Consider the following 9,992-nt stretch of genomic DNA (forward strand, 5'->3'; position numbering starts at 1 on the left):
AAAGGCTCAGAAATATACAACTTCTAGTAACCCCTTCGTATATGGAAATTGCTGGTAAGTTTTGTGTTAGCTGTCTAATCTCCTCTGGAAAAGGTGATGGGGGCCAGACAGTTTCAAGACAGTGAAAGCTAAAGGATGCAGGCAGGAGAAGAAACAGATGGATGTAGGAGAAAACTGCCAGAGTCTAGGAGAGGCTGTGGAGTAGAATGGGAGGAAAAGTATATAATTCAGTTCAAAAATGACAAGCAAATGGGCAGACCAGGTGCAGACACATCTCCCCTTTGGACACTATTCTGTTCTCTCCATCTCCCTGCATCCTTCAGGGCCCATTCTCCACAGTGTTTCAGCTGCCCCAGGTCCTACCACCCTAAGCTCAGCCATCCAGTCTATCCCAGGCCTTCCTACCTACCTCATTTATTATAAGGCAGGATGTTTATTCTGGAGAGCCCTTATTATTAGAAAGTCCTTCTTTAAAGTCACTTGAAATCTACTTCCCTGTGATCTCTCCTCCTAAGTCCTGGGTCCTAACTCACTCCTCTTCTAAGACAACTTTTCAGATATCTGGTCATAGGTCTCTGTCCCACTGCCCTAACCCCAACACATTCAGTTTAAGATTTTCTCCTATCCTTGATGGTCTTCAGCTTTGCCATGAAATATCTAGGGTGTTTGTTGTTGTGCTGTTTTGTTCTGTTTTAATCCTGTCCTGGATATAGTATGTGCTTTCTTTTCAATCTCAGGATACATGACATTATTCAGTTCTTAAAAATTCTTAGCCAGTACTTCTTTAAGTATTAGTTCTCCCCCCACCACTCCTGCTCTTTTGTTGAAATGATTCGGTGTGCACTGGAACCTCTCATCTACTCTCCATGTCTCCTCCAGCACTGTCATTGTTATCTCGTTGTCTCGCTGAGCCTTGTTCAGAATGGATTCATCAGAGCTGTCTTCTAATTCAGAAGGTCTCTCTTCAACTATGACCAATGTAGTGTCTATCCAATACTGATTTAATTCTCCTTATATATTTTAATTTCCTTTTACTCCATAGGAGCTGAACTCCAGTCCACCTCTTCCTGGTCCAGGATTTGGCTTCTAGTCATGGATGACTTTACCTTTCTATTAAATTTCTATTGCACAGAAATGTCTATTAACTTATAGCATACCTTTTTTTACATTTTCTTCTTTTATATTTTATCATGGTTATATTTTCAGAACAAAAAAAGCCTCAAAGTGGAAACTTAAATCTCTACCTTGTCTTTCTCCCTATTACACTTGAATTGCCCTCATATGCCTGATCTGAGCCTACCTTAGCAGGATTGCTGTCTCTGATGCCCAGAAATGAATGCAGAGTACTCCAGAAAGTGCTCTGAAGATGAGTCTTAGAGATGGAGAACACTGAGCAAATAGAACTCCTAGCAACATCTATAAAAGGACAAAAGGAAGACACCAAAGAAGTTCCTTTGAGGCAATTAATGGGTTGGCCTAACCCGTGTAGGGCTTGGGGTCATCCCTAAGGCTGCAGTAAACAGCCTCTGGTAAACAATGTCTCCTGACCCAGGTGAAATCAGTCCAAATTCCAGGTAGAAAGAAAGTTCAAAGGGAAAAAGAAGTCATCAGAGGCCAGCCTGGGGGAGTCTGTAGAAACAGGACGGCCAGCCCTGCTTTGGCTTTGGAGATGATAGAGGTTCAAAATAATCAAATGAGCCATATCCATCTGGGCCTCAGGTGCTTCTTGACACCATATGGATTTATCTGCATCATATCTACTGTCACTCCATCATGATGTAACTGTAGATGAGCTTTTCTAGAGAGCAATTGGAGAGAGGAAGCAAACTTCTCAGATCAGGGTTTTCCCTGTTTACAGCAGAAGGACCGGCTTGAAAGGAAAAGGTAATCACGGGTTCATTATGATTGTCTTCAGTTTGTCAAAACACCCCAGGTGAAGCTATCTGGTATAAGAACATTAAGTGCTGACAGTGATTAGCCCCTTTCAAAGCTGAGTGCGAAGCTATCTGCTGAAAAGAGTGTGAGTTCTTAATTTCAAGCTTTCAAATCTAAGCTTTATCATTTATCAGCTGTGGGATGTTGTGGTGGTTTCTTAACCCTTCTCAGATTCAACTTTTACTAAATGGGATAATAATACCTCCCCTCTTATAAATAAGGATTAAATGAAATAATGCATATAAAGGGCACAAAGTAAGTGTTCAGTAAACATTTGTGGTGCCCTTTGCTTTGACTGGGTGGCGTTTGACAGAACTGGGGATGAGGAAGGAAGGAAAGAGGTGAAAATAATGGAGGGATTTGTTTAAGAATAGAGGAAATTGTTAAGGGCTGTTGCAAGACCTAAGCCACTTTGGCCATTAGCAGTTGATGGAATCTAGTGGTGAATATTGGTTGCCCCCAGCAACTACAGGAGGGTTGAACTCCATATCTTCTTCCTCTACAACCTGGCCATTTGGTGGTAAGCAACAATGAGAGCAAGTCTCAGACCTCATCCCACCCCTTTTACCACATTCCGACACTGACCAGCAGTCAGGTCCTCAACTGACTACACAAGCTGATCCCACAAGCTCAGAACACCCCATCCCCACTCTTGGTCATTTTAAGCAATCTGAGAAGTAGGTTGCATGAAAGATTTACCCTGAGGCACATGCACCAGACATTCTGACAGCAGAATCAGCACCAGCCTGCCTGAGCAGGTGTGGGGTGCATAGGATATATGAAGTGCCAGGCCTAGTGTGCCGCTCTAAAAGTGGCAGGTTGCTGGGCTTACCTGATTCTTATACCCCATTTATGCAATGGTGGACATTCCTTTATGAATTTTCTAGCTAATCGTTTATCTTGAACACCACTTATTTCACTGATAAAAAAGAGTTTTACCATCCTTTATGCTAATTAACCAACTCTCAGATACAGGTTTAGATCTGGACAGCTGAAGCATTTTCTATTTCTTCCTCTATGGTGTGTACTCCAGAGCAGGTGACTTCCAGTGTTCACGAATGTAGATTACAATTAACTTGCACTCACACGGACACATCACCCTATCTACACCGAAGTATTTTAAGGCAAATTACAGGCACTATAGCAAGACAGGCAGAAGACTGGAAAGGCCTACATCCTATAAGCAAAATCTAAAGGTAAATGGGAAATCACAGTCACTTGTTCAGTCAGAGGAACAAACAGCACTCTCTCAGATCTGAATGATTTCCATCTCATGGCTTCTTTATTATCATCTCATTTTTTGACCAGAAAATGACTTAGTTCCCATTCAAATTTGCTCACTCCTCCTCCATCCCACTCAGTCTTCAAGAGACATTTCTAGTATAAATAATTTCCAAATAGACTTGAACCTTTAGAGCTAGGATAGCAGGAATCTATAAGGACAATGAAATTGTGTATCCATATCTGCATTTCTTTCAAATGCCTAGTTTGTTCAGTGCAGTGGAGTAGCTAACATTTTACCTTTTCAGCCACTAAACTTTAAGCTTTTTAAAACTTTTTTTCCCCCTCTTAACTTTTCCTGTTTGTTTGGCAGAAAGATGCTGGGCTTCATTTGTAAGCAGATTTTGAACAAAGCACAGGGATGTTGGCATTCAGGAAGCCAGAGCACACACCGCGCCTATCAGTGTAGCCAAAGGTGGCACTTGCAGGTGTATACACCACTCTCTCTTCATGGTATAGGCAAACACCCCCCACTTTATCATTTTTATTGGCTGCTTAATGTACGAAACCATACTAGATTAGGAGCCAAATTCCTGGACTCAAGCTCTAGTTCTGTCACCAGCTGGGTGTGTTTGAGTAAGTCACCTGAGGCTTCTCAAGCCCAATTTACTAATCTTGTCAAATGGGGCTAGTGAGCCCATTCAGTGAGGCTCAGAAGAGTTAAATAACTTGTCCAGGAGCCTACAAATAATAAGTGCCAGTAGTAGGCTTTGAACTTGGGCAGTCTGGCACCATAGTTGCGCTCTCCAGCACTAACTACACTACCTTGATGCTAAGGGGCAGCTCTGGGTCCTTTCCCAAGAGCCCATCATGGTCCATGGTGTCTCTGGAGGGACCCAGTTTGCAGCTTCTCGGACACGTGCAAAAGGCAGCTGCTGGGCTAGTGTGAGAAACCAAACTCTTTTGGCTCTCTCTTAGCTCCGTGCCCTAGGTTTTGACATTCAGGAGTGAGAAGCATTTGTTTGGCAATTAATAATGCACTGCCTTGTGACATCTCTTGTATTGATGTCTTTATTGCTATTCACTTTCTATGTGCTTATGATTTTTCTCCTTTAATGCTGTGGTTTGAATGACTGCCCCTTCCAAAGCTCATGTTGCAACTTAATCTCCAATGAGAGTGGGGCCTTTAGGAGGTAATTGGATAGTGAAGGTTCTGCCCTCATCAATGGATTAATCCATCCTTGGATGAATGAGTTAATGGACTAGCAGGTTATCACAGGAGTGACACTAGTGGATTTATAAGAAGAGAGAGACCTGAGCGAGCACATGAGCACGCTCTTGCTCCCCTGCCATGTGATGCCCTGCATTGCCTTGGGACTCTGCAGAGAGTCCCCACCAGGAAGAAGGCCTTCACCATATGCACCCCCTTGACCTTGGACTTCCCAGACTCTAGAACTGTAAGATATAAATTTCTTTTTAAAATAAATTATCCAGTTTCATGTATTCTGTTATAAGCAATAGAAAACAGACTAAGACACTTAATATTGACTGCCTGTTTAGCATATGTCAGCACTGTTCTACGTACTATAAATATGTTAATTCACTAAATACTCACAATAACCCTTCAAGGTTAGTACTATTATTATTCCAAATATACAGCTGAGAAAACTGAGGTACAGAGGGAAAGATACTATTTTATATACATATATATGACAATAACATTGACAGCATACACTAGATCCTCAATAAATATTTTCAAATTGATTGATTGAATCAAGGTTTATTTATTTCAAAGATTCCCTTTCCCAGGTCCTTTTATAGTCTTCTATTTATTCTCTACTTAGCCCTATCTTTTCTGTATTTTTTTTATTATAGGCTATATCTAAGATGCTGATTGAAACTGAAACAGCCATACAGGTGTGGGCAATTCCTAAATACCTTTTCTAATAGGCCCTGGGGAACCCAAAGGAGCCCCCAATCCAGAATAGATACAACACGTTGCACTCAATAATTATGCACCGATTGAGTAACATATTGATGGTGTGTTGGTTTGTTTCGCAATCTGCTGGTAAACGTATTTGTTCATTCTTTTTGTGAATTTCAGGCCTGATAGGTAGAAATTTTCTTCCTTTTTTTTTTTCAATCCCCTAACTTTTGGCTTTTATTGCTACTTAAAAGCAAAAACAGGAGAAATAAAAATCAGTAGGATGAAGGCTGCATGTGGGTAAATATGCTTTTCTGAACAGATTTATGTGTGTGTTTATGTGAGTGTGTGTATACATATATACATATTTTTGAGAAGGGCTAGAGGGCTGGGAGAAAAAAAACCCTTTTCTTCTCTGCGCTTGGATGTCCTATGATCTGTATCTCAATTGAAAAGTCACAATTTCCATTTTTACTTTGAAATCTGACAGTGAGTTTCATCTTCTCCTGTTTTAATGCATCCACTTTCGATGTGCCAGACTTCTTTAGCATTACACTTTGCAACCCAACACAACCTGACTAGCTGAGACAGCAACCTACAGTGACAATAGCAGTGATTTATACAGATTAGAACTAGACAGATTTGCAAACTGATGTCCAGTTATCCTATTACCACCACCTCTTGTATCCTGGCCTATTTAAACACCTCGTGGGCAAAGTTAGTTTTTAATAAGAAGAGTTCAGCAAAAATTAACACAATGGACTCTTTACCTCTTCATTGCTGACTTGTCTTTGGTGAATACTCTGCTCCAAGTTGGAGTTATACAAATCTCAAATTCAACCTTGGTCATGTTTCTTTTGGCTTCACTTGTGACATGTCTCTAAATAAATATTAGCATTTTGCAACTTTGAAAAATACCAGGAATACACATTTCTACATAAAACCCAGGGAATTCTAAGTATTGGAGCATGAGTTGTAACTCCATGACCTTCTATGTGGGAGATTAGAGTGCATGACCTCCAGATAGAAGCAGCATCAGCCTAGCAACAACTGCTGTGAGAACCCTGAGTTTCAGTTCTCTGATGGTAGACTCACATTCTCGAATGATACATTGTCCTGGAATGTACTCTCATGCCACCTACGCTGGCTGGTGTGAAGAAAATATGGATGCACTGAACACACTAAGGAAAGGTGACACTCGCCCACACAGTCTTATGGCCCAAGTGGGGGCTGTGCTTTAAATTCTGCATGAATGCAATTCACAACAGTGAGATCCGGTCAGGCAATCTATGACTTTCCTGGGATAGAGAGTAAATAAGGTCCACCCATGTTAAAAATCAAAGGCAGGCAAAACATATGAAGAAGCAATTCACAGAGGAGAAAACACAAATGGCTGCTAAACATATGACAAAATGAATTACCACAGTGGTTATCAGGGAAATAAAAGTGAAGACTGCAACAGGTTGCCATTTTGTGCCAAAACATATGAGTGGGCAATAAATGTCTGATATTGCCAAGTGACAGTATGGAGGTTGAACAGTGGGAAATCTTATGTTCTGCTGATAGGAGTACACATTGGCTCAACTACCTTAGAGAAAAATATGGCATTATTTAGTCAAGGTGAAGATGTGTGTTCCCTATGCCTCAGATAGTTTTCTACTAGAGCTAATCTCCCACAAGTGCACAAGAAGATACATACATGGATATTTAGAGTTAGATTATTTGTTAAAAAAAAACAATGGAAACAACCTAATGTCCATCAACAACACATACATAAATCGTGGCACCTTCATATAATCAAGTACTATATGGGGGTGAAAAGAAACAAGTAGGTGCTACGTGCAATAACAAAGATGAAGCTCACAAAATGTTAGAAAAAAAGCTACTTGTAGACTAACAAATACAATATGATATTACTAATACAAAGTTTAAAAGCAGGCAAAAATATTTCTCAGAGATCCATTTATATATCCATCTATATATGTTTACATATATACACAATTATATATATGTGTATATATAAACTAGAAACCATAAATAAATGTATGAAAATGAAAAAACACAAGATTCAGGATGGTGGGTTCTTCTGGGATGAATGCACTTGGGAAAGGGTCCACAGAGGGTTATCTATTAAACTGATAACTTTTATTTCTTAAGTTGGGTGAGTATTTATTGTATTCTTCTTTATATCATTTTATATGTTTTAAATATTTTAAAATGTTCTTTTGAGATGTCAAAGAATTTTAGAGCTAGAAAGGCCTTATAAATTGTCTAGTTCAACAACATCCTTTTAAACATAATGACAAATAAATCAGAAATGAAAGAGAAGACTTTACAACTGATGCCACAGAAATAAAGAATTATAAACTATGAACAATCATATGCCAACAAATTGGATAACCTAGAAGAAACTGATAAATTCCTTAAAACATATAACCTACCAAGACTCAATCATGAGGAAACAGAAACTATGAAAAGACCTATAATTACTGAGGAGATTTAATCAGTAATCAAAAACCTCCCAACAAAGAAAAGCCCACTACCAGATGGCTTCACTAGAGAATTCTACCAAACATTCAAATAAGAATTAATGCCAATCCTTCTCAAACTCTTCAAGAAAATTGAAGAGGAGGGAACAATTCCAAACTCATTTTTTTGAGTCCAGCTTTACACTGATACCAAAGCCGGAAAAAGGTACTACAAGAAAAGAAAACTATAGTCCAATATCTCTGATGAAGATTGATGCAAATATTCTCAACAAAATAATAGCAAATTGAATTCAATAGTACACTAAAAGGATTATATACCATGATCAAGTGGGATTTATCCCTGGGATGCAAGGATGGTTCAACGTAAGAAAATTGACAACGTAAGAAAATCAATAAATGTAATACACCATGTTAACAGAATGAAGGACAAAACTTGCATAATCATCTCAATTGATACAGAATAATTATTTGACAAAATTAACAGCTATTTATGATAAAAACACTCAACAAGTTAGGAAGAGAGGGAAACTACTTCAACATAATAAAGGTCACATAAGAAAAGCTCACAGCTAACATCATACTCGATGATGAAAAACTGGAAGCTTTTCCTCTAAGATCCGGAACAAGAAAAGGATGTCCAGTCTTGTCATTCCTGTTCAATATAGTACTGACAGTCCTAGCTAGAGCAATTAGACAAAAAAGAAATAACAGGCATTCAAGTTGGAGAGGAAGAAGTAAAGTTATCTATGTTCACAGATGACATGATTTTATATGTACAGAGCTCTACAGATCACACACACACACACACACACACACACACACACACACACACCTGTTTGAATAAACAAATTCAGCAAAGTTGCAGTATAAAAAATCAGAATTCAAAAATAGTTTGTTTCTATACATTAACAATGAACAATCCAAAAAGGAAATTAAGAAAACAGTCCCATCTAAAAATAGCATCATAAAGAATAAAATATGTAGGAAAAAACTTAACCAAATAAGCAAAAGGCTTGTACATTAAAAACTATGACACATTGCTGAAAGAAATTTAAAAACACAAATAAATGGAAAGACACTCCATATTCATTGATTAAAAGACTTAATATTGTTTAAATGTCTGTACTAACTGAAGCATCCTACAGATTCAATGCAATCTCTATCAAAACCTCAATGACAATTTTTGCAGAAATTTTAAAAACCATCCTAAAATTCATATGGAATCTCTCAGGACCCCAAATAACCGAAAAATTCTTGAGAAAGAACAAAGCTGAAGGTCTTATACTTCCTGATTTCAAAACATATTACAAAGCTACAGAAATCAAAACTATATGGTACTGACATAAAGATAGACTTACAGAGCAATGGAGCTGAATAGATAGCTTAGAAATAAGCCCTCATGTATATGGTCAAGTGATCTTTGACAAGAGTGCCAAGACTGTACAATGGGGAAAGTACAGTCTCTTCAACAAACGGTGTTAGGAAAACTGGATAGCCACAAAAAAAATGAAAATGGACCCTTATCTTACACCATATGCAAAAATTAACTCAAAATGGATTAAAGACCTAAACATAAGACCTAAAACTATAAAACTCTTAGAAGAAAACTTAGGGGAAAAGCTTCATAAAACTGGAATGGGTAATGGCTTCTTAGATATGACATCAAAAGCACAGGCAACAAAAGCAAAAATAGATAAATGGGACTGCATGAAATCTGAATATTTCTGCTCAGCAAAGGAAATATTCAACAGAGATAAAGGGAACCTATGGAATGGGGGAAAATATTTACAAACCATATATCAGATAAGGGGTTAATATTGAGAATATATAAAAACCTCTACAACTCAATAACAAAAAACCAAATATCCCAATTAAAAAATGAGAAAAGGACTTGAATATACATTTATTCAAAGAAGATATATAAATGGCCAACAAGTATATAAAAAGATGCTGAAGATCACTAACAATTGGAGAAATGCAAATCAAAACCACAATGAGATATTATTACCTCAAACCTTTTAGGATGGCCACTATTAAAAAAACCTAGAAAAACAAATATTGATGAAGATGTGAAGTAATTGGAACTTTTGCATACAGTTGGTAGGATTGTGAAATGGTTTGGCATCATGGAAAACAGTATGGAGGTTCCTCAAAAAATTAAAAATAAAATTACCATATGATCTGGCAATCCTTCTTCTGGGTATATATCCAAAAGAATTGAAAAAAGGCTCTCAAAGAGATATTTGCACACCTGTACTCACTGCGGCATTATTCATAACAGCCAAGATGTGGAAGCAACCTAAATGTCATTGACAGATGAATGGGTTAAAAAAAATGTGATATATACATACAATGAAATATTATTCAGCCTTAGAAAAGAAGGAAATCCTGTCATATGCTACAACATGAATGAAACCTGAGGA

The sequence above is a fragment of the Cynocephalus volans genome, chromosome 2, assembly GCF_027409185.1.
Source record: "Cynocephalus volans isolate mCynVol1 chromosome 2, mCynVol1.pri, whole genome shotgun sequence".
NCBI lineage: Eukaryota > Metazoa > Chordata > Mammalia > Dermoptera > Cynocephalidae > Cynocephalus > Cynocephalus volans.